This window comes from Oryctolagus cuniculus, chromosome 14 (genome assembly GCF_051225735.1).
Source record: "Oryctolagus cuniculus isolate XC-2025 breed Fujian yellow rabbit chromosome 14, ASM5122573v1, whole genome shotgun sequence".
Classification (NCBI taxonomy): domain Eukaryota; kingdom Metazoa; phylum Chordata; class Mammalia; order Lagomorpha; family Leporidae; genus Oryctolagus; species Oryctolagus cuniculus.
Window position 1 is genome coordinate 44944194 of NC_142880.1, and position 26103 is coordinate 44970296.

Consider the following 26103-nt stretch of genomic DNA (forward strand, 5'->3'; position numbering starts at 1 on the left):
ACAGTTTGGTTTCTGCAATTAGGACAACCCTTGCTCACAACAAGGGCCAAAGTACATGATTTCTGAATGAAATGAGAAAGGAACTGATTAACATAATTTATAATAGTGATGAGAAAATAAAAGGAAATAACTCAAGTTTGTTTGTTAATATTTAGAAAATTTTATCTGCCCCATTGCTCAAAAGTTCCAGATTATTGAAACACTTTCCAAAACCCCATACTGTTTCCTAACATTTCATACTGGAGTATTGGCTGAAAATAACATTGCAAATATAAACTGTTGGTAAAGGTTCAGCATAAGAAATTTAATTTAGTAATTTGGTGTATAGAAGTGGTCTTCTTCACTTAGACAAAAATTATATGATTGAGGAATGTCAATGGATACCATCCAGGAGCATCTTTGCTTGCAAGAAATGGGAGAGGTATTGAAATCATAAATTAGCAGGATTTACAATGGCAATATTCCCCTTCTCCTGCCCTCCATATATGTATGTGGGTATATATATTTGATTTTCTCTTGCTCTCTTTTATATAAATATGGGTTATTATTACCCCATATATATAATGAAAATACAGTTTTTGCATGCCAAGAAGCATAAAGCTCTCAGCAAATAGCTGTACTTTGTTTGAACAATAAAGCCCACAAAACTTAAGTTTCTAATTTAATCAAAGATAAAAAGCACATTAAGGGAAAATGTCTTTGGCCCCTTATTTTTCTTTCTCTAAAAAGGTAAACACTTTCCATTATATACCTCGGGATAGTCAATAGTAATTAATGACTGATACAAATTCTTAGCCTATAGGAACTCACCTGAGGTATCTGCCCATCAGAATGCCATAAAATGTGACAACTAGTTTGCAAATTGTTATGAGGACTACTGCTAAAATTAGCTGAGGACACATAGCCCAAAGAATTGTGGTATTCCAGGATCTGGCACAATTCATCTTGTGTGTTTTGCATCAGCTTCATCCTGAATAGTCATAACAGTGGAGGGAGAGAGTGTAGGGTTGGTAGGGAGGAGGTTGGGTATGGGAGGGAAGATAAAGAGAGAAAATGGTCAACCCAGTCAAGTCATTGATTTGAATATGTTTTGAAATCTTAAAAGATTTTTCTCAAGATCTAACTCAATTTTTTTCACTATGTCTAGATAACATGTTCAACTATTCACACAAGTGTATTTCATTCTAAAAATGTAAACTTCATATAGGATATTTATTAATGCCTTATATTAAGAGGAAGCCGAAAAAGAAGCAGTGATCTCTAAAAAGACCATTTTTACTTTTGATATTTCTTTTAGTCTCCTGTAAATGGAAATATTTTAGCTGGTGTTTAAACTCTTCCCTCCCTCTTTCTTGTATTTCAGTGCTACCCAAACTAATTGTTGTTTCTACTTCCTTTATTTTCATAATCTATTGCAACTCATTTAGAAATGCAATCAGTGTTCCAGATGACAAAAAATATCAATGGCAAAGGGTTGAAAATGATTGACAGGACTTCTTTTGCGTATGTGGGCCAAATTATTCAGCCCACTCTTTCCCCAAGGAAAGGACATACTTGGATATGTGTTCAGTACTAATCATTTTATCTTGCTATGGCTTACACTGGGGTCTTGTGGCATAGATCAGAAGAAAAGTCTTGCAGTCACTCCATGCTTACATGCATGCACCATTGGATGCAGATAGTTTGGATCCATAGGAGCTAAATTTTACTGTCTTGCTATTCTGAATCAAGGAAAAGGCAGTGCATATGAAATCCTTAACTGTGAGTCACTCATTTTTAATGACTTCCCAACAGCCACTTTTAAACATGCACTTGAATTTCTTAAGAGATTAACTTTCCAGTTTGCTTTTTTCCTCATTCTCAAATATTTTAACAGACCTAGGTTATTCTTGAGCATTTTCTAATAGAAGATAATAATTCTAGTGAACCAATAATAAAAATAAAAGGGAAAATCTAAGAAAAAACTTGGCAAATTCAAATTAAAAACTGCCAAGTTAGGGGTGAGCATTTAGACTATCAGGTAAGATGCCCACGTCCCACATTGGAGTCCATTGGTTTGAGTCCAGCTCCAGGTTCTGATTACAGCTTCCTGCTAATTTGCACCCTGGGGGACAGCAGGTAATGCCTCAAGTGCTTGAGTACCTGCCACCCATGTGGAAAACCTGGCTTTAGCCTGGCCCAGTCCTAGCTGTTGAAAACATTCAAGGAGCTACCTAGTGAGTGGGCTCCCTCCTTGCTCTCCCTCCCTCTCTTCCTCCCTCCCTCCTTTATTCCCTCCCTCCCTCCTTCCTTCCTTCCCTCTCTTTTTCTGTGCCTCTCAAATTATGAAAACTTTTAGGTTGATTTTATTATCTATAAATAAATCATTTGAGCAGCAGCATACATAGAAGCATTTCTGGTCACTTTTACTGGATGAGAGTTTGGAGATGAGATACTCTCCTCTATTGGAATATTAAGTGGCATTTTTGTGAGCTTCAAACAGCAGCTGAGCGTTTGGGTTTGGGGATGAACGATAAGTGGACAATAGCCATCTTGTCTTAGTCCTGCTTCAGAATCCTTGCCTGGAGGAGATTAGTCTTATTTTTGTGAATGCATGTTTGTGTATAAGGTAAGTTATCAAAGTAGTGTGCAGACTCTGAGGCCTGGGCTTTATTATATTCCTGTACAATATTTTGAAGAATGCTTTGAATTCTTGCTGTAGTCCTAGGAGGTTCTTGGACTGCATATTCTAATCCCAACAAGTCATAGGGTCCAGAAGACATCAATTCCCTGTGACACACAGAATGCTGAGTGCCTGCTGAAACCCTGTATAGATTTATTTTCTCAAAAACATGCTGTTAGCCAGCGCCGCGGCTGACTAGGCTAATCCTCCGCCTTGCGACGCCGGCACACCAGGTTCTAGTCCCGGTTGGGGCACCAGATTCTGTCCCGATTGCCCCTCTTCCAGGCCAGCTCTCTGCTGTGACCAGAAAGTGCAGTGGAGGATGGCCCAAGTGCTTGGGCCCTGCACTCCATGGGAGACCAGGATAAGTACCTGGCTCCTGCCATTGGATCAGCGTGGTGCGCTGGCCGTGGCGGCCATTGGAGGGTGAACCAACGGCAAAGGAAGACCTTTCTCTCTGTCTCTCTCTCTCACTGTCCACTCTGCCGGTCAAAACAAACAAACAAACAAACAAAAAAACAAACCTGCTGTGACCTGGCTGGTGCTTTCAGTGGTTTTGATAGAGACAGAGTGATACCCAAAGCCATCTCATCTGGGGTTTTCTCTGCCTGCATTCTGTTACCCCGCAGCTGTGGGATGCATGCCTGGGGACTCTTTTGAGGATATCAGCAGGTTACATGTGTGGAAGCACGTTGTGCACAGAAGGTACCGTGATCATCTCCAGAAGCTGAGGGATGAAGCTTAGTGGGATTGAGGCTTGATTCCTGTCCACCTCCAGCCCTCTCAGGCAGCTCCTTAATAACACGTTCATTTCCCCCACAAACAGTTGATTTGTCCTCAACTTAACAAATAAGTCAAAATGGTTTCCTTTTCTTCCTGTGTTCTTGCCTCACATTCTTCTTGGCTTGCTAGGCACTTCTTTCATGATACAATGCATGGCAAGTGGAATCATGAGATCAAGCAGTTGTTGCACAGGTGGCAGAGTAAAACACAGTGACCACCAATCCTGGGTGTCCATTTGTCCAAAGGTTAGGGCATTTCCCTTCAACATTAAGTTTTTTAAAAAAAAAATCAACTCATCTGTTACTCCAAAAATAAATAAACATCAATTACTTAAAATATTTTATCATTCACAATCAGGAAAACAAGAGAAAAGTACTATTAGAAAATATAATCAAATATTTAACTAACTTACATGAGGGAGAGGACTTTATAAACAAGATACTAAGGATAGTATTTGTAGGACTTAATGGGTAAAGATATAACACTATGAATTTTTGTATAAAAATAACAAAATGAATATAAAAGATGATGAGGAAACAGAAAAAAGTATCAGACACATGGACTACTTGGTTACAGTATCCTGGTAAAGAAAGAGCTCCCACAAAGTCAACAGAAAGAAAATTCTTTCATAGAAAAGTACAAAAAAATACTGCTCACCAAAGAACAAATGTGTTACAAAAACGTGTCTTAAAATATCTATCTTCAATAATAACTTGATATATACATTTAAAACTTTTTATTAACATATAATAATTTAACATATTAATGGGATGATGTGATTTTCAGTTTATCTATACATCATCTAATGCCCAAATCAAGTTGATTAATACATCCACCAACATTTACCATTTCCTTGTTGCAAGAAGATTTGAAAGTCTCTTTTCTTGCTATTTGAAATATACAATCCATTATTGTTAGCTATCATTACCCTTTTCTGCAACAGAGTACCAGAAGCTAAACAGCAATGATATACTCTAAAACTGACATATATTAAAACAAAAGAAAAGAAAACAAGATATTATTTGATGCTGAAGAGAGAGAGAGAAACAGAACATCTCACTGTTGGGCTGTTGATGGGAAAAGCAATCCAATCTGTCTTGAAGAGCAGCCTCTGGCCACACACAGCCAAACCATCTACAGGACATGGAAAAGATTCCATGGAAATAACCCATTGTGTATCCAACTATTTGTCTATAGAAGTTAGTATCAAATGGGGATGAGTTTGCTCTCCAGGGAACATCTGGCAATATCTAGAGGAAATTTTAACTGTTAAAACTAGGGATTGGCGAACAGTTTACTACTACATACAATGTATAGAGACCAGAGATGCTATTAAACACCCTACAATGCCTAGAACTGATCCCCAGGGCTCAGAATTGCTCAATCCCACGTGTCAATAGTGCTGAGACTGATAAACCTTGATATATATGGATGTTTACTGAAATGTTAAGTGATACAAAACGAAGGGCTAGCTAACTTTATTATGGTGCTTCTGTTATGTAGAAATGATTATTTTGGACATTTCACATATTACAGAAATATTTATTTATATAGTAGCTTTTCATAACATAAGAACTTTATTTTTAAGATTTATTTATTTATTTTATTTATTTATTGGAAAGGCAGAGTTACAATGACTAGGAGAGGGAGAATTTCCACTCCTCAAATGGCTTCAACAAGCCAGTGCTAGGCCAGGCCAAAGTCAGGGTCCAAGAACTTCATCCTGGTCTTCCATGTGGGTGGCAGGGCCCCAAGTATTTGGATCATCTTCCACTGCTTTCCCAGGCACATCAGCAGGGAGCTGGATTGGAAGTGGTGCAACAGGGGTTCAAAACGGTGCTGATATGAGACAACAGTCTCTCACACAAGAGCTTAACCCACTGTTACACAAAGCCAGCCCCAACATATGAACTTTAAAGTGTCAGTTATAAGACTTTTGTGATCCTAGTTTAGGTTAAAAGTACAAACTTAATAAGTTAGATCCTTAGTAAGGTATTTATGAGGATTGCAGCTCTATGGTTGGGTGTGATTGTAGGTATTTTAAACATTTATCTTTATTGTCTAGTTAACTTGAATTGCTTCTATATTATAAAAGCAATTGAAAAAACCTAATTTTGATGTATTTTAAAGGAAAATTATGTTATTTGCTTACATGTTATTTATAGCTTTAGTATTCCTAGATTGAGAAAACACATGACAAGCAGCAGTTATAACTTTTTTTAGATCTTTAAAAGAAATGTTTACCCTCAGAAGAGCAGCAGTACTCATGGGAAATATGCTAATGCATGTATGTAACAAAAAGTTTTTATATAGTTTCTTCAATTTGTTAAAATAATTGTATACCGACATAAGCCTGCAGTACCCGTTATGAATCAGTATGGTGTGTGGGAAGGTGAAACTATTTTATATACTAACAGCTCCTATTGATATACTAACTTAATTTGTTAGACTTTTTCTACACTTGAAATAAAATTGTGTCAGAAAACTGATACTGGTAATATAATACTATGTTAATATGATTCTATTAATTGCAAGTCACATTTTTATAACTTGTTAAAAGTTAAAAAGAATAAAATACAAATAGAATGGAGTCCACAAAAATGTGGAATCCATTCCTATTAAATGGCTTCATAATAACTTTTCTAACTCTTTTATTACATCTGAGCTATGGACTTGAAAGGGGATCGTGGTGATGAAATCACTTTCATCTTTCTTAGACATGATTTTCCTGAGAATTCTTTTTGATCACGTTTGAAACAACCTAGCACATGTTGTTGACAAGCTTCTAAATTATATGAAACATTTGGACTGACTAACAAAGCAATCATTCTTTGGCATTATGCTTCTGAAACAATTTTTTATTCTTCTGCACAGAGAACTGTATATTCTGGAGATATAACTTAGTTGCTGAGACCCACACACATTTCTTGAATGTTTATGTCATTCTCTCATGGGTTCTTATGACATTAATGTGAATGGGTATTTGTGCATTCTTTCATCATTCATTCATTATCCTGTTCAGAAAATGTTACTCAGTTATTAGTCCATGCTGGTGCACTGGGGATCTGACAGCGAAGAAAAAGCCCTGTCCTCATGGGGGTTAGATTCTGTTTCAGGTTGTCTTCTGGGCATGAGGAGCTCAGTGTCTAGTGGGGAGGAGGAAGATAGGACAGAAATTACTGCAGCACAATGTAGTGCCTCCTGCAGCTGAGATTTGTGCAGGATACTCTCAGAGCAGAGCTACAAGAGACCTAACCCAATCTAGGATGAGCACAGCTGAGTGAAGATTACCTATGGATGGGACGTTGGATGGGAAAGAAGCATTTCCCATTAGACAAAAGTGTGGGGACGGTGTGTTCAGCATGGGGCTCTGCACTAGCAGCTGCCTGATGTGTCTAAGGAAGAATCTGTCTCTCTCCTGAAGAATTTACTAGGTGATATCAAAAAATAAGCCAAGGACTACCACAAAATCCGACCATTTCAGAGCCTGAAGGCATATTTGATATTACTTCATTTTTAAGATATTTGCTCCAGTCCTTTGGCTTTGTACAATGTTTGTACAATGAAGAAATTGAGATCAAGGAAGTCACAGTGCAGACTACAGGTCGAGCTGGAAGTACCCCCAAGTGTCCTCTTGGGGCAGGAGGCAGGCTGCTGTCCATGAACTGTCTGAGTAAAGTTACACTGAGTTCTACACAGTGACAAAGCATGCAGGCACCATCACCATCATTCCATGACTGTTCATCACACAAAAACAAGTAGCCGGAATATTCCCTTAACACTGGGTAGTGAAGGTGTATTTTAACTTTTGACACATTGATGATGCGTTCATGTCAGGTACACATTTACTGCATGCAACACAATGACCATCTGAGTTATCTGCATTTTGGAGAAGCAGAATAATAAATTGGTTTGAGATTTATAGAAGGAAGGATTCAGATCCACCCCACTACAGCTAGACAGATATTCCTCCTGAAGCTTTGTATAGCTCATTATTGCCTAAGAGACTATGCTTTTCCTAGGAAATACAGAAGGGCTCTGACTTAATGATGATTTGACATAGGATTTTTTTGCACTATGATAGCAGGAAAGCAATATATATGCAATAGAAATCATGCTTCCAATTTTGAGTTTCATTCTATTCCCAGGCTGGTGATGTGAAGTCTGGTCTTCTCTCCTGTTGCTGGAAGGTGCAGCAGCCACAGCTCTCAGTCAGCCTGGCAATGATGAGAGGGAAGAGTGAAGACTCTTGGCTGTGTTGCTAAGATATGATGTTTGGTCAGTGAAGTGTATGAAATACATTTTTGATTTACAATATTTTCAACTTAGCATGAGTTTAAAAAATGTAAACCCTTCCTAGGTTGAGGAACATCTGCAAACTGTTTTTTGACTTTTTGTTTGGGTTTCAGATAATAAACAATGAAATGTGAAAATTAAGGGACATAGCACTCTGGACTCAGGAATTTACTATTTTGCAGTGTAAAGATATCATTCCCAGTAGTTTTGCATGGAGCCAGAAAAGTAAAGGCCAAAGCATTAACTAGTAGTTCACTGCAAGAGTTGTCTCAGCTGGTAGAAAATAGTGAAGATAATGAAATTATAGTGATAAAGATAAACTTAAAGCATAAATGGTTTATTCCAAGAGTTTATTGAGCAAATTATTAACCCCCACTTAGTAAAATTTCAAGTGAGAAATATTTTAGCAACCTAAAATAGGATAGAAATAGTTAGAAAGTGAGGCAGAAAAAAAAACCAGTCATTTGTGTTTCAAAGTGATCAACTGCAAGTGTTAAGGTGCAGCAGATTAATCTGCCACTTCTGACACCAGTGCTCCATGTTTTAATACTAATTTGAGCTCAGCTGCTCTGTCTCCAAACCAGTTTCCTGCTAATGTGACTGGGAAAGCAATAGATGATGGCTCAAGTACTCAAGACCATGACCCCCACATACCTGGCCATGGAGGCTATTAACTGAGTAAATCAGTGCATGGAAACTCTCTCTCTCTCTCTCTCTCTCTCTCTCTCTCCCTCCCTCCCTCCCTCCCTCCCTCCCTCCCTTTCCCTCTCCCTCTCCCTCTCCCTCTCCCTCTCCCTCTCCCTCTCCCTCTCCCTCTCCCTCTCCCTCTCCCTCTCCCTCTCCATTCTTCCTGCCTTTAAAATAAAATAAAATAAATAAATAGATCTCTAAAAACAAGTATTAAATGAATGAAATGAATGGGGGAAATGACAGAGTAGGAAATGTGACAATCATTCCTATTTCTTCTGGGCAACCATCTCTCCATCCTGGCTGCTTGATCAAGTGTCTTGGTCTGGTAATGTGTGTGCCTGAGGACAGAGGGGCATTTAAGTGGTAGCATTGCCTTGACATTAGGAAAATCTGTTTTTTCCATTTCCTTTCCATTGCTTCAGCATTGCATGCTGATTAATCTATAGCATTAATTTTTTGAGTAAGTAATTTCCTTTCCCCTCTCTTTAAAAATAATCGCTTATGGCTGTCTTGGTGCCAAAAATACCACGGTCTGCTGCTCAGGAAGAATGGCATGAACCAGGACTGTAAACTCCCAAAGATGTTCTTGTGCCCTGTGTCTGGGCTTCCTGATTCTCACGAGCTGGAACTTGGTGAAGTTTGGAAACAAGGATTTATTAGTGTCAGTTCGTTGAATCTCTTTACTTCTGGAACTACATTTTTATTTATTTGCTTCTTTCCCTAGAAAGCATTTAAAAGTGAATCCTAGTTGGAAATTATTTTCAAAGATGTTGAATTGCTTTTTTGAATAAAAGTGCTCCAACTTCTTTTGACAAATCCAGATTCTCAATATTAAAATATCACCATACTAAGTTATTAATTTCAGCAAAACAAATAATTCTCCAAGTTAGCAGTGTAATACAACATATATGTGTCGTCTCACGGTTTGTATGCTCCAGAAGACAGGTACAGCTGAGTCCTCAACTTTAGTGTCCCAAGGTGTTTGTTACCTAAGGCTGTGCACACATAGAGGCTTGACTAGAAAAGGCTGGCGTCTAAATTTGTCTTTTTAAAAAAGATTTATCGGCCGGCGCCGCAGCTCACTAGGTTAATCCTCCGCCTTGCGGCGCCTCACACCGGGTTCTAGTCCCGGTCAGGGCGTCGGATTCTGTCCCAGTTGCCCCTCTTCCAGGCCAGCTCTCTGCTGTGGCCAGGGAGTGCAGTGGAGGATGGCCCAAGTGCTTGGGCCCTGCACTCCATGGGAGACCAGGATAAGTACCTGGCTCCTGCCATTGGATCAGCACAGTGCGTGGCCGCAGCACACCGGCTGCGGAGGCCATTGGAGGGTGAACCAACGGCAAAGGAAGACCTTTCCTTTCTCTCTGTCTCTCTCTCTCTCACTGTCCACTCTGCCTATCAAAAAAAAAAAAAAAGATTTATCTATCTATCTATTTGAGAAGCAGAGTGACAAAGAGATGTGGAGAGAAATCTTTCATCCTCTGATTCACTCCCCAAATTGTTGCAACATTCAGGGCTGAGCCAGGTCAAAGCCAGAAGATAATAACTTCATTCAGGTCTCCCGCAGGGGTGCTGGGGACCAAAGTACTTGGGCTATTGTCTGCTTCCTCCCTGGCATATTTGTAAGAAGTTGGATCGGAAGCATAGAAACTATGACTTGAACTGACACTGCAGTATGAGATAGCAGCATTGCAAGTGGTGGCTTAACACAGCGCACCACAACACTGGTCCCAAGGGTTTGTTCCTAAACTTGTGTCATTCCTGGCAGTTTTCTTGTTTCCCAGGTTGTTGCTCTCTGGCTGTTGGCCAGAGACCACCCTGAATCCCTTGCTATGGAACCTCTCCATCATAGGAGTTGACTTCGATAAAGCCAGGAAGAGGTTCTATTCATGTAAAGAAGTCACATCTTTTTATAACCTAATGGCAGAAGTGGCATCCCTACATGTTGGCCAGAGTCTATTGGTTAGAAGCACACATTCACAGGGGAATCCACAAGAATATGAATACAGGAATTGGGGATCATTAACAGCCATTAGGGTGTTCTGCAGGCCATAGCTACTTTCTTTTCTTTATCTTTTAAAGATTTATGTATTTATTTATTTGAAAGTCAGAGTTATTGAGACAGAGAGAAATAGAGTGATCATTCATCTGCTGGCTCATTCTCCAGATGGCCACAACAAGCAGGGCTGGACCAGGCTGGAGCGAGGAGTCAGAAGCCAGGAGCTTCTTCTGGGTCCCACACATGGGTGCAGGGACCCAAGCAGTTGGACAATTCTCCTCTGCTTTCACAAGAGCTTTAGCAGGGAGCTGGATTGGAGGAGGAGCAGCCAGGACTCAAACCAATCCCATACAGGATGCTGGCATTGCAGGCAGTGGCTTTACCTGCTACACCACAATGCTGGCTCTGACAGCCACTTTCTTATTAAGCAGTTCCAATTTAGTTTACTCAGGGTAGATGTGACATTCTGGATTCAATCCCAGCTAGACTGTTTACTTATTAGCTCTGACCTAGTGTAAATTGTTTAATCCGTCTAAACTTCAATTTCTTCATCTGCAAACCAATCTGTGAAATAAGGATAAAAGAAATGAATGCTCCTCCAAGAATTGTTTTGCAAGTTAATTGAAATATTCATTGTATACCAATTAGCATACTGCTGAGAGAGTGAAATATTTTCAATTGTCTAAATGTTTCAGAATGCTGAAAAGCTTTTAAAAGCTATCTTAAATAATTTCTAATTCAACATTTTGGTTGAAACATATCTAAAATACATTATGGAGTATCTTTCCAACCAGTTTATGTTAAACAGAATTGAGTCTTGATAATATATTATCCTCATGTGAAATTTAATTATTACTTTGTACTGATATACAGTGATGTACTGAGTGGCTCTTAAGAAGTTTGAAGCCATTTGGTTCCTTAAACAGCCCCAAGCAGCTCTAACTTTTGAATTTAACTTATTTTTTTAATTTTTAACTTATTTTTTCTCCCTTGCTATCAAGTACATTTTTAAAAAGATTTATTTATTTGAAAAGCAGAGTGACAGAGAGAAAGGGAAACACTTAGAAAGAGATCTGCCTTTTGCTGTTCAACCCCAAATGGCCACAACAGCTTGCTTGTGGTGGACCAGACTGAAACAAGAAGCCAGAAACTTCATGCTGGTCTCCCACTTAGATGGCAGTGGCCCAAGCATTTGGACTGTTATCCACGGCCTTTACAGGCGCATTAGCAGAAAGTTGAACTGAAAGTGGAGTAGCCTGGAATGGAACTGACACTGCAATAGGGAATGCCAACATGACATGCAGGCGCTTATCTCACTGTGCCACAGTGCCAGCCTCTCAAGTACATTTTATTTTTGTCGTGCTGTATGTAGAAACCGCTGAGCACTCCAATTTTGGGTTTCTAGACTCCTGTGGATGTAAGTTGGAGAAGTAATCTGTTTGGTGTTTAAAAGCATAAGATAATTCTAGATATGAAACCTAGCCCTTCCCACTTGCTACCCAGGAAGGTAAAAACATACAGTCTGCAAATTGTGCCTTCTTTCTGGAACAAAGTCCGTTGGCATGTGTAAAATTTTGTGTGACTTCTATGGCACTGAGATTTTGTTATGAGAGTCCATCTAATGTAGTTAGTACTTCACTTCACAGGAATTCCTTGGATAAAAGAAAGACTGTATTACCACATGGGTTATGTAAGTGATTTTTTTAATCTACATCAAAACATGATTGCATCTTAGCTTCATAGATTTCTTTTTTTTTTTTAAGATTTTACTTATTTATTTGAGAGGTAGAGTTACAGACAGTGAGAGGAAGAGACGGAGAGAAAGGTCTTTCGTCCGTTGGTTCACTCCCCAGATGGCCACAATGTCTGGAGCTGCACCGATCTGAAGCCAGGAGCTTTTTCCAGGCTTCCCACATGGCTTCAGGGGTCCACAGAGTTGGGCCATCTTCTACTGCTTTCCCAGGCCATAGCAGAGAGCTGGATTGGAAGAGGAGCAGCCGGAACTAGAACCAGCGGATCATACGGGATGCCGGTGCCGCAGGTGGAGGATTAACCTACTGCACCACAGCACTGGCCCCTTTCTTCACAGATTTCTAAGAACTGTGCTTTAGCTCACTTTTGAGTTGAAAGCACGCTATGTTCACTTTAATGTTCATTAGTGGTGATTACAAACTACTCTTATTAGTCAGGGTCCTCCAGAGAAACAGAAGCAATGGGACACATTTTAGATCGACAGTTGGAGACATAGTGCTAGAGATAGGTGGATCTATGGGTATGAGCTGAGGGTTATTCCAGGAGTTCACTCACGTGACTGTGGAGGCTAAGTCCTTGCATTACATTGTCTGCATACCAGAGAACCATAATTTCCATCCAAAAGACTGCCATAAATGACTGTGAAATGATTTAATACTGTTTTATACTAACGATAATATCTACAACATACCACAGGACCAATATTAAGATGGGGTTTAGAGTGGCTAATTTGTCATTTGCATCTGCCTCCAGGAAGCATAATCTTTTTTCAGTTTCTGGAAGGTCAAAGAACTGTGACACTTTCCCCCTCAGCAACAAGGAATGCTTGATTATATTTCCCTAGGTCTCAGTTGTAAATGCATAAGTCAACTATGAGGATAAGGAAAGATGAGACAAACAGAAAGATAGTTGAATAATTTAGAAGAGGTTTATTGGTAAGGAAACAAGAAACTGTGCATATGGAATATCTTTTTTTTTTTTTTGATAGGCCGAGTTAGACAGTGAGAGAGAGAGCGGGACAGAGAGAAAGGTCTTGCTTTTTCCATTGATTCACCCCCCAAATGGCTGCTATGGCCAGCATGCTGCGCTGATCCGAAGCCAGGAGCCAGGAGCCAGGTGCTTCCCCCTGGTCTCCCATGCGGGTACAGGGCCCAAGCACTTGGGCCATCCTCCACTGCCATCCCGGGCCACAGCAGAGAGTTGGACTGAAAGAGGAGCAACCAGGACAGAATCCGGTGCCCCAACTGGGACTAGAACCCGGGGTGCTGGCACCACAGGTGGAGGATTAGCCAAGTGAGCCATGGTGCCGGCCAGAATATCTTAAAGTTGTATTTTTATAATCTATCTATCTATTCCATCTAATCTATTGGTTCACTCCCCAAATTTCCATAACATCCAAAGCTGGACCAGGCTGAAGCCAGGAGCAGAGAACTGAGTCCAGATCTCCTGTGTGGTAATGAGGACCCAAGAAGTGAGCTATCACCTGCTGCCTCCCAGCATGTACATTACCAGAAAGCTGGACTGGAAAGTAGAGCTGAAATTAAAAACCAAACACAGATAACAGATGCTGGAATCTCAAGTGACATTTTTTTAAGAAAACCTTTATTTAATAAATATAAATTTCAGAAGTACAACTTTTGGATTATAGCGGTTTTCCCCCATAACCAACCTCTCACCCACAAACCATCCCATCTCCTATGCCCTCTCCCATCCCATTCTTCATTGATTTATTTAAATTATCTTCATATACAGAAGATTAACTTAGTATATACTAAATAAAGATTTCAACAGATTGCACCTACACAGACACACAAAGTATAGAATACTGTTTGAATACTAGTTTTACCATTAATTTGCATAGTACAACACATTAAGGACAGAGATCCTACATGGGGAGTAACTGCACAGTGACTCCTGTTGTTGATTTAACAATTGACACTCTTATTTATGACGTCAGTAATCACCCAAGGTTCTTGTCATGAGCTTCCAAGGTTATGGAAGACTCTTGAGTTCACAAATTCCAACCTTATTTAGACAAGGCCGTAGCCAAAGTGGAAGTTCTCTCCTCCCTTCAGAGAAAGGTACCTCCTTCTTCGATGGCCCATTTTTTCCAATGGGATCTCACTCACAGAGATCTTTCATTTAGGTCATTTTTTGCCACAGTGTCCTGGCTTTCCATGCCTGAAAAACTCTAATGGGCTTTTTAGCCAGATGTGAATACTTTAAGGGCTGTCTCTGAGGCCAGAGTGTCAAGTGACATCTTAAACACTACCCCAAATGTTTCCCCGACTCCCCTGTTTTCATTCCTTTCTGCTCACCTTTGCCATATGATTTGCTATTAATTTTAATTTTATTCTACTAGTTATTTGTGTAGTAATGATATTCAAACATCATACAGCAGATAAGGCTGTCTCCTGCAGCACTAGCATCCCATATAGGCACCGGTTTGAGTCCCAGCTGCTCCACTTCTGATCCAACTCTCTGCTATGGCCTGGGAAACAGCATAGGATGGCTCAAGTGCTTAGGTCCCTGAATCCATGTGGGAAACAGAAGAATCTCCTGGCTCCTGGTTTTGGATCCGTGCAGCTCCAGCCATTGTAACTAGCTGGGGAGTGAACCAGCAGATGGAAGACCTCTTTCTCTCTGCCTCTGCTCTCTGTAACTCTGCCTTTCAAATAAATTTTAAAAATATTTTTTAAAAAGTAAATGCCATTGAAAGAGTTTACACACAGATTATATTTAGATCAGCAATATAATTTTTCAATTCATTTTTAAATCTAAGTGATGGTTTCACTTATAGTGAAAAATTTCTGCAACATCCATCATTTTAATGTTTTTTGTCATGCTTGCCTCATGAAAAGTTTACTATTTTTGTCATGTTTTCACCTTTTTAACTGTGCAATAATTGTATTCAAAGTTTACAAGATGTTCCAGTGCTTTGATTACCAGGTCTGAAGTTCAGCCAGTATCAGAATCAGAAACCTATGGTGATTTTTTGTTTTAAGCCTGATATGGAGAGAAAGGAATGCCAGTAAGCTATGTTGTTCTTTTCCATGAGTGTTGATGCCCTCCTACTCCACAGTTATGTGAATCCTAAAGGCAGGTACCTATCATTTTTAAAAATTTTATAATATTTATTTGTTTATTAAATCTTTAAAATATTTATTTCAAAGTCAAAGTTACAGAGAGAAAGGGAGAAGCAGAGAGAAGAGAGATAGGTTCTATCCACTTGTTTACTCCCCCACATGGCCACAATGGCCAGCACTGAACCAGGCCTAAGCTAGAAGCCAGGTGCTTCACCTGGGTCTCCCAATGGATGGCAGAGGCCCAACCACTTGGGCCATCTTTCTGCTGCTTTTCTGCTGGTTCAGCAGTGGAGCAGCCAAGGCATGAACCAACACCCATACAGAATGCTGGCAGTGGTTTTACCTGCTACACAATGCAGGCACCCCTATCATTTTTCTAAAGACCAGTGTTGTCTTTACCTCTAAAAGAGGAATCTGGTAGCACAGTGGCAAGCCAGGAGGACAGCCTACATTTAGCATTCTGAAGGTCAGTGAGCTGTCTACTTCTGCCTACATGCTGTGGATCTCAGTAGTCCACAATGTGTAGTATGCTCACAGTTGGTTGCATTTTTGCTTTAGTGAAGGCCACATTCAGCCCCACGTCTTTGTTCACTGTGGCTTTCCTGGCATGTGAGCATTAGCTGGGACATGCTGGTGTGGACTAAACAATAGAGATGTAGAAGTTCACCGAAGCCCAGGAATGGGACATGGTGATTCATTTCAGGACAGGCAAAGCTCAATTTCTCAAAACAGCGAACAGCAAAGAAGTCAATACAATGTATCATTTAGGGAAATGCTTCCAGATATTGATCCAAAATATTGGCATAATTTTTAAAGTTGTTTGCCAAAATCATAAATCATTCTAATTCCATCATCAGGCAGGCAAGCAGGGCAAAGAGGCAAGAATGCTGCTGGGAGAGTCCTCACTGCATTCACTGCTGATTTGCCACATGGCCTTGGCACACAACTTGCTCTGCCGCCAGCTGCCTCCACACAGGGGAATGGGAGAAAGGCTGCACTTCCAGGGGCTGCCAAGCACTATCTATTGGGCTTCTCTAACAAATGATGCTGTACCAATTTGGTTACGTGTCCCTATTTGAGCATGTATCTTGGATGCATCCATCTGGAACCTTCAAAATGAACCTATAATGTTATGATAATGTATCACAGACAGGAAAATCCTCTAAAGGAGAAAATTAGCACTACTCTGAATGAATACTTGCTATTCTGAAAGGCACATTTATTTGTATTGTAAATGAATAGTAAGCAAATTAATAATTTATAATTAAATAAACATTAAATAAATTAATAAAATAATTTAATTATAATTAAATAAATATTAAGTGAATTAATTGCAAATCAACAAGTGAACCCTCAGGAACACCACATAGCAATGCAAATTTAAAATTTGATATGAAACACTCACAAGACTGCAAAATAAATGTCTTTGTTGATGTACCAATATCAAAATATAAAAATATTTTTTCTGGCTTTCAAAATATTCTATAACCTAGATTAGAGGAAGCTTAGGAAACATTGCAATGGGATCCTGGACAAGAGAAAGAAAATTAGTAGGCACTGGTAAAATTTGAATAAAGATTTGTTGGTCTATTAATATTACTATATAGATATTAATTTCCTAATTTTTAGATTTTATGCTATCATAGATCGTTAAAACATTTGGGGAAAAGGACTGAAGGTATATGAGACTCTCCATTATTTCAAAAAGGCAAACATGTACCATAAATCAGATAGATTTTTCACTGCTGTATTCATTTTCCTAGAAGTGAATTTAAGAGTTTTTATTATAGCATTAAGTTCAGCTTATAATTTAATGGCCCATTAAACCTTCCTGGATTTATTCAGTTTATTGGTGGAGGAAGGAGGGAGAAAGCCATATTTAACAATGAGTGGCTAGTTGGAAGACTGTAGCCAACTCTGCTGTTTGTATCCTGGTGTCCACTTGCCTACTATTTATTGTCACTCAAACACTGATATTGTTCAGAGCCACAGGATACCCAGCCTAAATGATGGATCATCATGGTTTTTGATTTCTAATACCTCTTGCAACTAGGTGACCCATGTAAGCCAGTTCAGGCCAATAACGTAAAATAAGAGGATTCAGGAAGTGCATTACTAGTTCCTCCTCACTTATATGTACTTTGAATACAGTTCTGATGTATGGGATTCTGGAAACCAATTTTTGACCATGAGGCAGAATCCAAGAAAAATGCAAAGATCCCATCACCAAGGTGATAACTCAATCTATAGCTACCTGCAAGTCTTTTTAGCCATAGGAAGGATGTAAATTCCTATTAGAGTAAGACAGTGTGATGTTTTGTTACTTTAATTGGAAACCATTTGCCATTTATTCAAAAATTTTACATAAACTGTTTCATTTTATCCTATAGACTTTATTATCATTGTTTCATTATCCAGATTGGGAAAACTAACACTGACAGATATTAACTTAGTTCCTCATAATGAATCTGTAATTGAACTCCAAGTGTTTCTGGCTCTAACTTCCTTCCTGTTTCACCAAAGCACACTGTCCCTGTATTTATTTGTAATACCAGGTGACAGATATAGTAATAGATTAGGAAATTTGTCCAGCATTACCAAGTTGTTGAGGTTGTATTAAGACAAACCTTTAGTCTTGTTTCTATATTGTTCAGCCAAGAAGACATTTAAAGGAATTTCCACATCTCTAATACTGTTTTATTGTCCCATATTCCTGTGGAAAAGTCAGAGCTAGCTTTCTTCTGTGTTACTTATAGTTTAGCCTTCTCTGCAACAAGGGCTTTATGACGGATCAATGTCACATAACCATCAGTGGACCTGAGAAGTACAATCAACTTCCTGGTACCTTGCCAGTCTGCTGTAATGCATGATGTTTGCTCTTACTTTCTAATTGCACAGTGAGTTTTTCCCTAAGCAATACATGCTACTGACATTTTCACTCTTCACTGCCTTGATAGTTGTAGCCTTTTCTGCCCTGAAATGGAAATAAAATGACTCAAAACAGTGTCAGAACACAGTCCAGGTGTTTTTAGTTAGATGTTAATTTTCACTTTCTTTTTATTTAGAAAAAATTTGTCCAGCACAGCCATGTGTATGCTGGCACTTCATTCAGAGCACACTAATGGAGTCCACAGTACCATGAAGATACATATAGGAAATCCGAGATGTGATCTTCTGTACTTTGGAGTTTCTATAGAAACTTGGAGGGGCATATTTCAAGACACCATCAAAGGGGGCAATTCTGGTTGGGAATTAAGTGATGTGGCATTCAGTCCAGCACTGCTTCTAAAATGCTGGATGCTATACAATGTAGGTAGATACTACATAAGAGTTTGAGCTACTGTTGCTCAAAACTATTCACTGCCTCTCTCTAGTTCCAGAACCAAAGGTATCTGAAATAGCTGAAAGTCAAAGGATGATCTATTTGTTTCTTAAAAGAAATTACCCCAAAATTAATTGAAAGATTCGAATGATTGATAAATTCTACATAAAAATTAGAGAAGTAATGTTCGCATGCATGCTCTATACCTTATTTTACAGCAGTTTCCTTTTCCTTTTCTGTTCCGCTAAATGGTACAGTACAGTCAAACTCAAGGAACATTCTGTGAATACAGGTTTGCATTTGATAATAGACTTCATCTTTCTGAAGGCTGATGAGGAACACTTGCCTGTGTCAGCAAGAATATGGCCAATGGCTTATAAGGCTTCTAAAGCATTGTCCAGCTTTAAGAAAAACTTCCTCCCGTGGTTTAGGAACAGACAAAAGCCTATCTTTCCATGCCATGATTGACACATAGTTAAAACTAAGAGGATTTGTGTACTCTCATCACTGCAAAGTATTATTGAAAAAGCATACCTTTGGGAGTCAGATATTTTAAAATTAGACCTCTTGGCTCAGCCACACAAGCTATATCTACTTTGGTCAGTTACTTAAATCTCTGAGTCTATTAAAATGAGATTAATAATATATAGTTCATGGTGTGATTTCAAAAATGTTTCTTAAATTTTATTTAAGTTATACAAGTTTCATGTATTTCATATATACAGATTTAGGAACATAGTGACACTTCCCCTCCACTTCCCTCCTACCCACACTCCATCCCTTCCTCCTCCTCCCTCACACATTCCCACTCTTATTTTTTACAAAAATCTGTTTTCAGTTTACTTAATGATCATATAGTTAACCCTTAATTTACCTAATTAAAAGAATTCAATATTAGTATGAAAAAAAAATAAAACAAAAAAACACTGTTCCTCAATGGAAGAGACAAGGGCTGTAAACAATCATTGAATCTCAAAATGTCTATTTGATTACATTACATGTTGGGTACTCTGTTGGTTACCTTGGATCAGGGAAAACATGAATGATATCTGCGTTTCTGGGACTGGCTTATTTCACTAGGTATAATCATTTCCAGTTGCATCCATTTTGTTGAAAAGACAGGGTTTCTTCTTTCTTTCTTTCTTCTTCTTCTTCTTCTTCTTTTTTTTTTTTTTACAGTGTAAGGGTTCAGACACATACATGGGGGTACAGATAACTCTTTCATATGCTGATTTTTTTTTGGTTTGTGTAAATTACCACTAGTGGGATGACTGGATCATATGGTAGGTCTGTATTCAGATGTCTGAGGTATCTCCATACTGTCTTCCACAGAGGCTCCACCAGTTTGCATTCCCACCAACAGTGGAACAGGGTACTTTTTCCTCATTTGCTCACTAACATTTGTTGTTTGTTGACTTCTGTATGTGAGCCACTCTAAGTGGAGTGAGCTGAAACCTCACCATCGTTTTGATTTGCATTTTCCTGATGGCTAGTGATCCTGAGTATTTTCACAAGTGTATATTGGCCATTTGAACTTCTTCTCTTGAAAAATGCCTATTCAAGTTTTTTGCCCATTTCTTAACTGGATTGTTTTGTGGTTGTTGAATTTCTTGAGCTCTTTATAGATTCTGAATGTTAAGCCTTTATCAGTTGCATAGTTTGCAAATATTTTCTCCCATTCTGTCCATTGACTCTTCACTTTGCTGGATGTTTGTTTTGCAGGGCAGAAGGTTCTCATCTTGATGTAATCCCATTTGTCAATTTACCTGTGCTTCTGGGGTCTTTTCTAAAAAGTCTTTGCCTGTAACAATGTCTTGCAGAGTTTCTCCAATGTTCTCTCGTAATTTGATGATATCGGGTCATAGAGTTAGGTCTTTGATCCATTTTGAGTGGATTTTTGTGTAAGATGTTAGGAATTGGTCTAGTTTCAAACTTCTGCACTTTGAGATCCAGTTTCCCCAGAACCATTTGGTAGAGACAGTCATTCCTCCAGGGATCGATTTTAGCTACTTTCTCAAAGATAAGGTGGTTATAGATGCATGGATTAATTTCTGGAGTTTCTATTCTGTTCCATTGGTTTACATGTCTTTTTTTGATTTAGTACCAGAGTGCTTTGATTATAACTGCCCTGTAGTATGTCTTGAAATCAGGTAATGTAATTCCCCAGCTTTGTTTTTTGTTGTATAAGATGGCTTTAGCTATTTGGGTTGCCTGTGTATCCATATGAATTTTAGCATAATTTTTTCTGGATCTGAGAAGAATGTCATTTGTATTTTGATTGGGATTGCACTGAATCTGTAAATTGCTTTTGGTAGGATGGACATTTTCAAGATGTTAATTCTTCCAATCTATAAATAAGGAATATTTTTTTCCATTTTTTACTGTCTTCTTTTATTTCTTTCTTTAATGTTTCGTATTTTCATCATAGAGATCTTTGACATCATTGGTTAAATTTACTCAAACATATTTAATTCTTCTTGGAGCTATTGTGAGTGGGATTCATCCTAAAAGTTCTTTCTCAGCCATAACATTGTCTGTATATGCAAAGACTATTGATTTTTGTGTGTTGATTTTATATCCTGCCACTTTACCAAATTCTTTTATGAGTTCCAATAGTATATTAGTGGAGTCTTTTGGATCCCCTCTATATAGAATCATGTCATCTGCAAATAAGGTTAGTTTGACTTCCTCCTTTCCAATTGGTATCCCTTTGATTTCTTTTTCTTGCCTAATGGGTCTGGTAAAACTTTGGGACTATATCGAATAGCAGTGGTGAGAGTGGATATCCTTTTCTGGTTCTGGCTCTTAGATGGGAATGCTTCCAACTTTTCCCATACAATAGGATGCTGGCTGTGGGTCTGTCATAAAATGTCTTGGGGCCAGCACTGTGGTGCAGTGGGTTAACGCCCTGGCCTAAGCGCCAGCATTCCATATGGCATCGGTTCTAGTACTGGCTGCTCCTCTTCCAATCCAGCTCTCTGCTATGGCCTGGGAAAGCAGTAGAAGATGCCCCAAGTGTTTGGGCTCCTGCACCCACATGGGAGACCCAGAAGAAGCTCCTGGCTCCTGGCTTTGGATTGATTGTCGCAGCTCCGGCCATTGTGGCCACCTGGTGAGTAAACCAGAGGATGGAAGACCTCTCTCTCTCTGTGTTTCTACCACTCTCTGTAACTCTGTCTTTCAAATAAATAAAATAAATCTTTAAAAAATAAAATGTCTTGATTATGTTGGAGAATGTTCCTTCCATATCCAACTTGCTTAAGGTTTTCATCATGAAAGGATGTTATTTTTTTTGTCAAATTCTTTCTCTGCATCTATTGAGTTAACAGTATGTTTTTTGGTATTCAGTTTCTTAATATAACATATTACATTGATTGATTTGCAAGCGTTGAACCATCTTTGCAAACCAGGGAAAAATCCCACTTGATCTAAGTGAATGATCTTTCTGATGATTTGTTGAATTGGATGATACATTGTTGAGGATTTTTGCATCCATGTTCATCAGGAGTATTGGTCTATAGTTCTCTTTCTCCTACTGAATGATTTTCAGGCATAGGACTTAATTTGATGCAGGGTTCATAGAAGGAGTTTGGGAGGATTCCCTCTATTTTAATTGTTTTGAATAGCTTGAGAAGAATTGGAATTAGTTCTTCTTTAAATGTCTGGTAGAATTCAGTAGTGAAACTGTCCAGTACTGGGCTTTTCTTTGTTGGGAGGGTCTTTATTACTGATGCAATCTCTGTCTTGGTTATTGGTCTGTTTACATTTTCTATGTCGTTATGACTCAATTTTGGTAGATGGTTTGTGTCTGGAAATATATCAATTTCTTCCAGATTCCCCAGTTTATTACCATACAGCTCTTTGTAGTAATTTCTGATGATTTCTGTGGAGTCTCTTGTTACATTTCCTTTTTCTTCTCTAATTTTATTGATTTGGGTCTTCTCCCTTCTGTTTTTGATTAATTGGGCCAATGGAATATGTATTTTGTTTATTTTCTCAAAAATCCAGCTCTTCATTTCACTGATATTTTGTGGTTTTTTTGTTTCAATTTTGTTTATTTATTCTCTAATTTTAATTATTTTTTCCTCCTTCTAATTTTGGTTTTGGTTTGCTGTTGTTTTTCTAAGTCCTTGAGATGCATTGATAGCTCATTATTTGGTACCTTTCCAATTTCTTGATGTAGGCACTGATTGCTACAAACTCCTTCTTAACACCGTTTTTGCTGTATCCCATAAGTTTTGATTTGATGTAATGTCATCTTCATTTGTTTCCAGAATTTTTTTGATTTCACTTTTTATTTTTTCTATGACCCACAGTTAATTCAGGAACATGCTGTTCAGTCTCCATGTGTTTGCATATGATCCAGAGATTCTTGAGTTGTTGATTTCAAGCTTCATTCCATTGTGGTCAGAGAAGATGCATGGTGTGATTTCAATTTTTTTTAATTTGCTGAGACTTGCTTTATGGCCTAGCATATGGTCTGTCCTGGAGAAAGTTCCATGCACTGATGAGAAGAATGTGTATTCTTCAACTGTGGAGTAAAAAGTTCTGTAGATATCAGTTAGGTCCTTTTGGTCCATAGTGTCAACTAGCTCCATTGTTTCTTTATTGATATTCAGTATAGTTGATCTGCCCATTGATGAAAGTGGGGTATTGAAGTCCTTCATTACTATTGTATTGGAATCTGTGTCTCCCTTTAAATCCATTAACATTTGTTTTAAATAGTCAGGTGCCATAATTGGGTGCATATACATTTATCATAGTCACAGCTTCCTATTGAATTGATCCCTTAATTGTTACATAGTTCACAGTTTGTTTTGTTTTGTTTTGTTTTGTTTTGTTTTTGACAGGCAGAGTTAGACAGTGAGAGAGAGAGAGACAGAGAGAAAGGTCTTCCTTCCATTGGTTTACACACACACACACCCCTCCCTTGGCTGCTACAGCTGGCACGCTGTGCCGATCCGAATTCAGGAGCCAGGTGCTTCCTCCTGGTTTCCCATGCAAGAGCAGGGCCCAAGCACTTGGGCCATCCTCCACTGCCTTCCTGGGGCACAGCAGAGAGCTGCACTGGAAGAGGAGCAACTGGGACAGAATCTGGAGCCCCAACCGGGACTAGAACCCGGGTTAGCCAAGTGAGCCATGGTGCCAGTCCAGAGATTTTTTTTTTAACTTTTATTTAATGAATATAAATTTCCAAAGTACAGCTTATGGATTACAATGGCTTCCCCCCCCATAACGTCCCTCCCACCCGCAACCCTCCCCTTATCCACTCCCTCTTCCCTTCCATTCACATCAAGATTCATTTTCTATTCTCTTTATATACAGAAGATCAGTTTAGCATACATTAAGTAAAGATTTCAACAGTTTGCTCCCACACAGAAACATAAAGTGAAAAATACTGTTTGAGTACTAGTTATAGCATTAAATCTCAATGTACAGCACACTAAGGACAAAGATCCTACATGAGGAGTAAGTGCACAGTGACGTTAAAGTCTATTCTGGGCCGGTGCTGCAGCTCAACAGGCTAATCCTCCCAGCATACCAGGTACTAGTCCCGGTTGGGATGCCGGATTCTGTCCTGGTTGCCCCTCTTCCAGGCCAGCTCTCTGCTGTGGCCAGGGAGTGCAGTGGAGGGTGGCCCAAGTGCTTGGGCTCTGCACCCGCATGGGAGACCAGGAGAAGCACCTGGCTCCGGCCTTTGGATCAGTGCAGTGCACTGGCCGCGGAGGCCATTGGAGGGTGAACCAACGGCAAAGGAAGACCTTTCTCTCTCTCTCTCTCTCTCACTGTCCACTCTGTCTATCAAAAAACAAAAAAAGTCTATTCTGTCTGATATTCGCATCACAACACCTTCTCTTTTTTGTTTTCCATCCTTTCACTTTCAGTCTGTGGGTATTTTTTTTTTTTATTTTGTTGGTGAGGTATGTTTATTATAGGCAGCAAATAGATGGTTCTTATTCTTTAATCCATTCAGCCAGTCTGTATCTTTTAACTGGAAAGTTGAGGCTGCTGATAGTCAAGCTATTGATAAGTAATGACTTTGTTCTACCATTTTCCCATAAATATTCCTATTTTTATTTGGATTTTTTTGTACTATTATTGGAGTTTTTCTGCCTTCACATTTGTGCATACTGATGGCTATCTTTCTCTGTTTCTGTGTGTACCGCATCCTTAAACATCTTTTGTAAGGCTGGATAAATGGTAAAAATTCTTTCAATTTCTGTTTGTTAAGGAAGGTCTATTACACTCATTTTTTTATTTTTACTTTATTTTTTTGACAGGCAGAGAGTGGACAGTGAGAGAGAGAGACAGATAGAAAGGTCTTCCTTTGCCGTTGGTTTGCCCTCCAATGGCCACCGCAACCGGTGCACCGCACTGATCCGATGACAGGAGCCAGGTACTTATCCTGGTCTCTCATGGGGTGCAGGGCCCAAGTACTTGGGCCGTCCTCCACTGCACTCCCTGGCCACAAGCAGAGAGCTGGCCTGGAAGAGGGGCAACTGGGACAGAATCCAGCGCCCCAACTGGGACTAGAACCTGGTGTGCCGGCGCCACTAGGCAGAGGATTAGCCTGTTTAGGTGTGGCACTGGCCTCACCTTCATTTTTAAATGAGAGCTTGGCAGGGTAAAGTATTCTGGGTTGACAGTGTTTTTTTTGTTTTGTTTTTGTTTTTGTTTTTCTCTTAAGACTTAGAATATGTCTTGCCATTCTCTCCTAGCCTGTAGGGTTTCTGATAAGAAGTCAGCTATGAGTCTAATTGGAGATCCTCTGAAAGTAATCCAGTGTTTCTGTCATGTACATTTTAGATTATCTTCTTTATATTTTACTGTGGAAAGATTGACTACAATGTGTCATGGTGAAGATTTTTTCTGGTCATGTCTGTTAAAAGTTTTATGTGTTTCCTCTACTTGGAAGTACCTTTCTTTCTCCAAATTGGGGAAGTTTTCTGTAATTATTTCATTAAATAGCCCTTCTAGTCTATTCTCTCTTTCCATGCCTTAAGGAACTCCTAATACCTGTATGTTTGGTCATTTGATATTATCCCATAGATCTCCAAAACTGTTTTTAAGTTTTCTATTTTTTTTTGGTCTGTTAGGATTTCCAAAAATTTATCTTCCAATACAAGTATTCCTTCTTCTGCTTCATCGAATCTGTTGTTAAGGATTTCACTGCATTTTTTATTTTATCTATTGAATTCTTCATTTTTAATATTTTAATTTTTCTTTAAAACTTCAATTTCATGGAAAAATTTTTCTTTCATGTCATATATGGTTTACTTTGTGGATTTTATTTTGATTGCTTTTGAGTAATCCTATAATTAATTTTTTGAATTTCATTTCTGGCATTTCCTCAGTCTCTTAATCTTCACACTCTAATTTTGAAATGTTGTTGAGCTCCTTTGGTGGGCGAGGGAGTCATGGTGCCTTCCTTATTCTTATTTTTTGAATTTCTGTGTTTGCGTTTAGGCATTTGTGGAGTTGGTTTTTGTTTTTGCCTCTGATGGCATTTATCTTT

General features: G+C 38.9%; 1 protein-coding gene across 2 annotated transcripts in view; it reads left to right on the forward strand.

Annotated features, from left to right (window-relative positions):
* Positions 1-26103, forward strand: part of FBXL7 (F-box and leucine rich repeat protein 7) — a 441233-nt gene that overhangs the window by 253079 nt on the left and 162051 nt on the right. Inside the window, exon 3 of one of the 2 annotated variants that reach the window (XM_070056603.1) lies at positions 21562-21699. The exons of the other annotated variant lie outside the window; for it this stretch is intronic. The gene's annotated coding sequence lies outside the window, so the exon portion shown is untranslated. The remainder of the gene's footprint in view (positions 1-21561; positions 21700-26103) is intronic. 2 annotated transcript variants of the gene reach the window in all.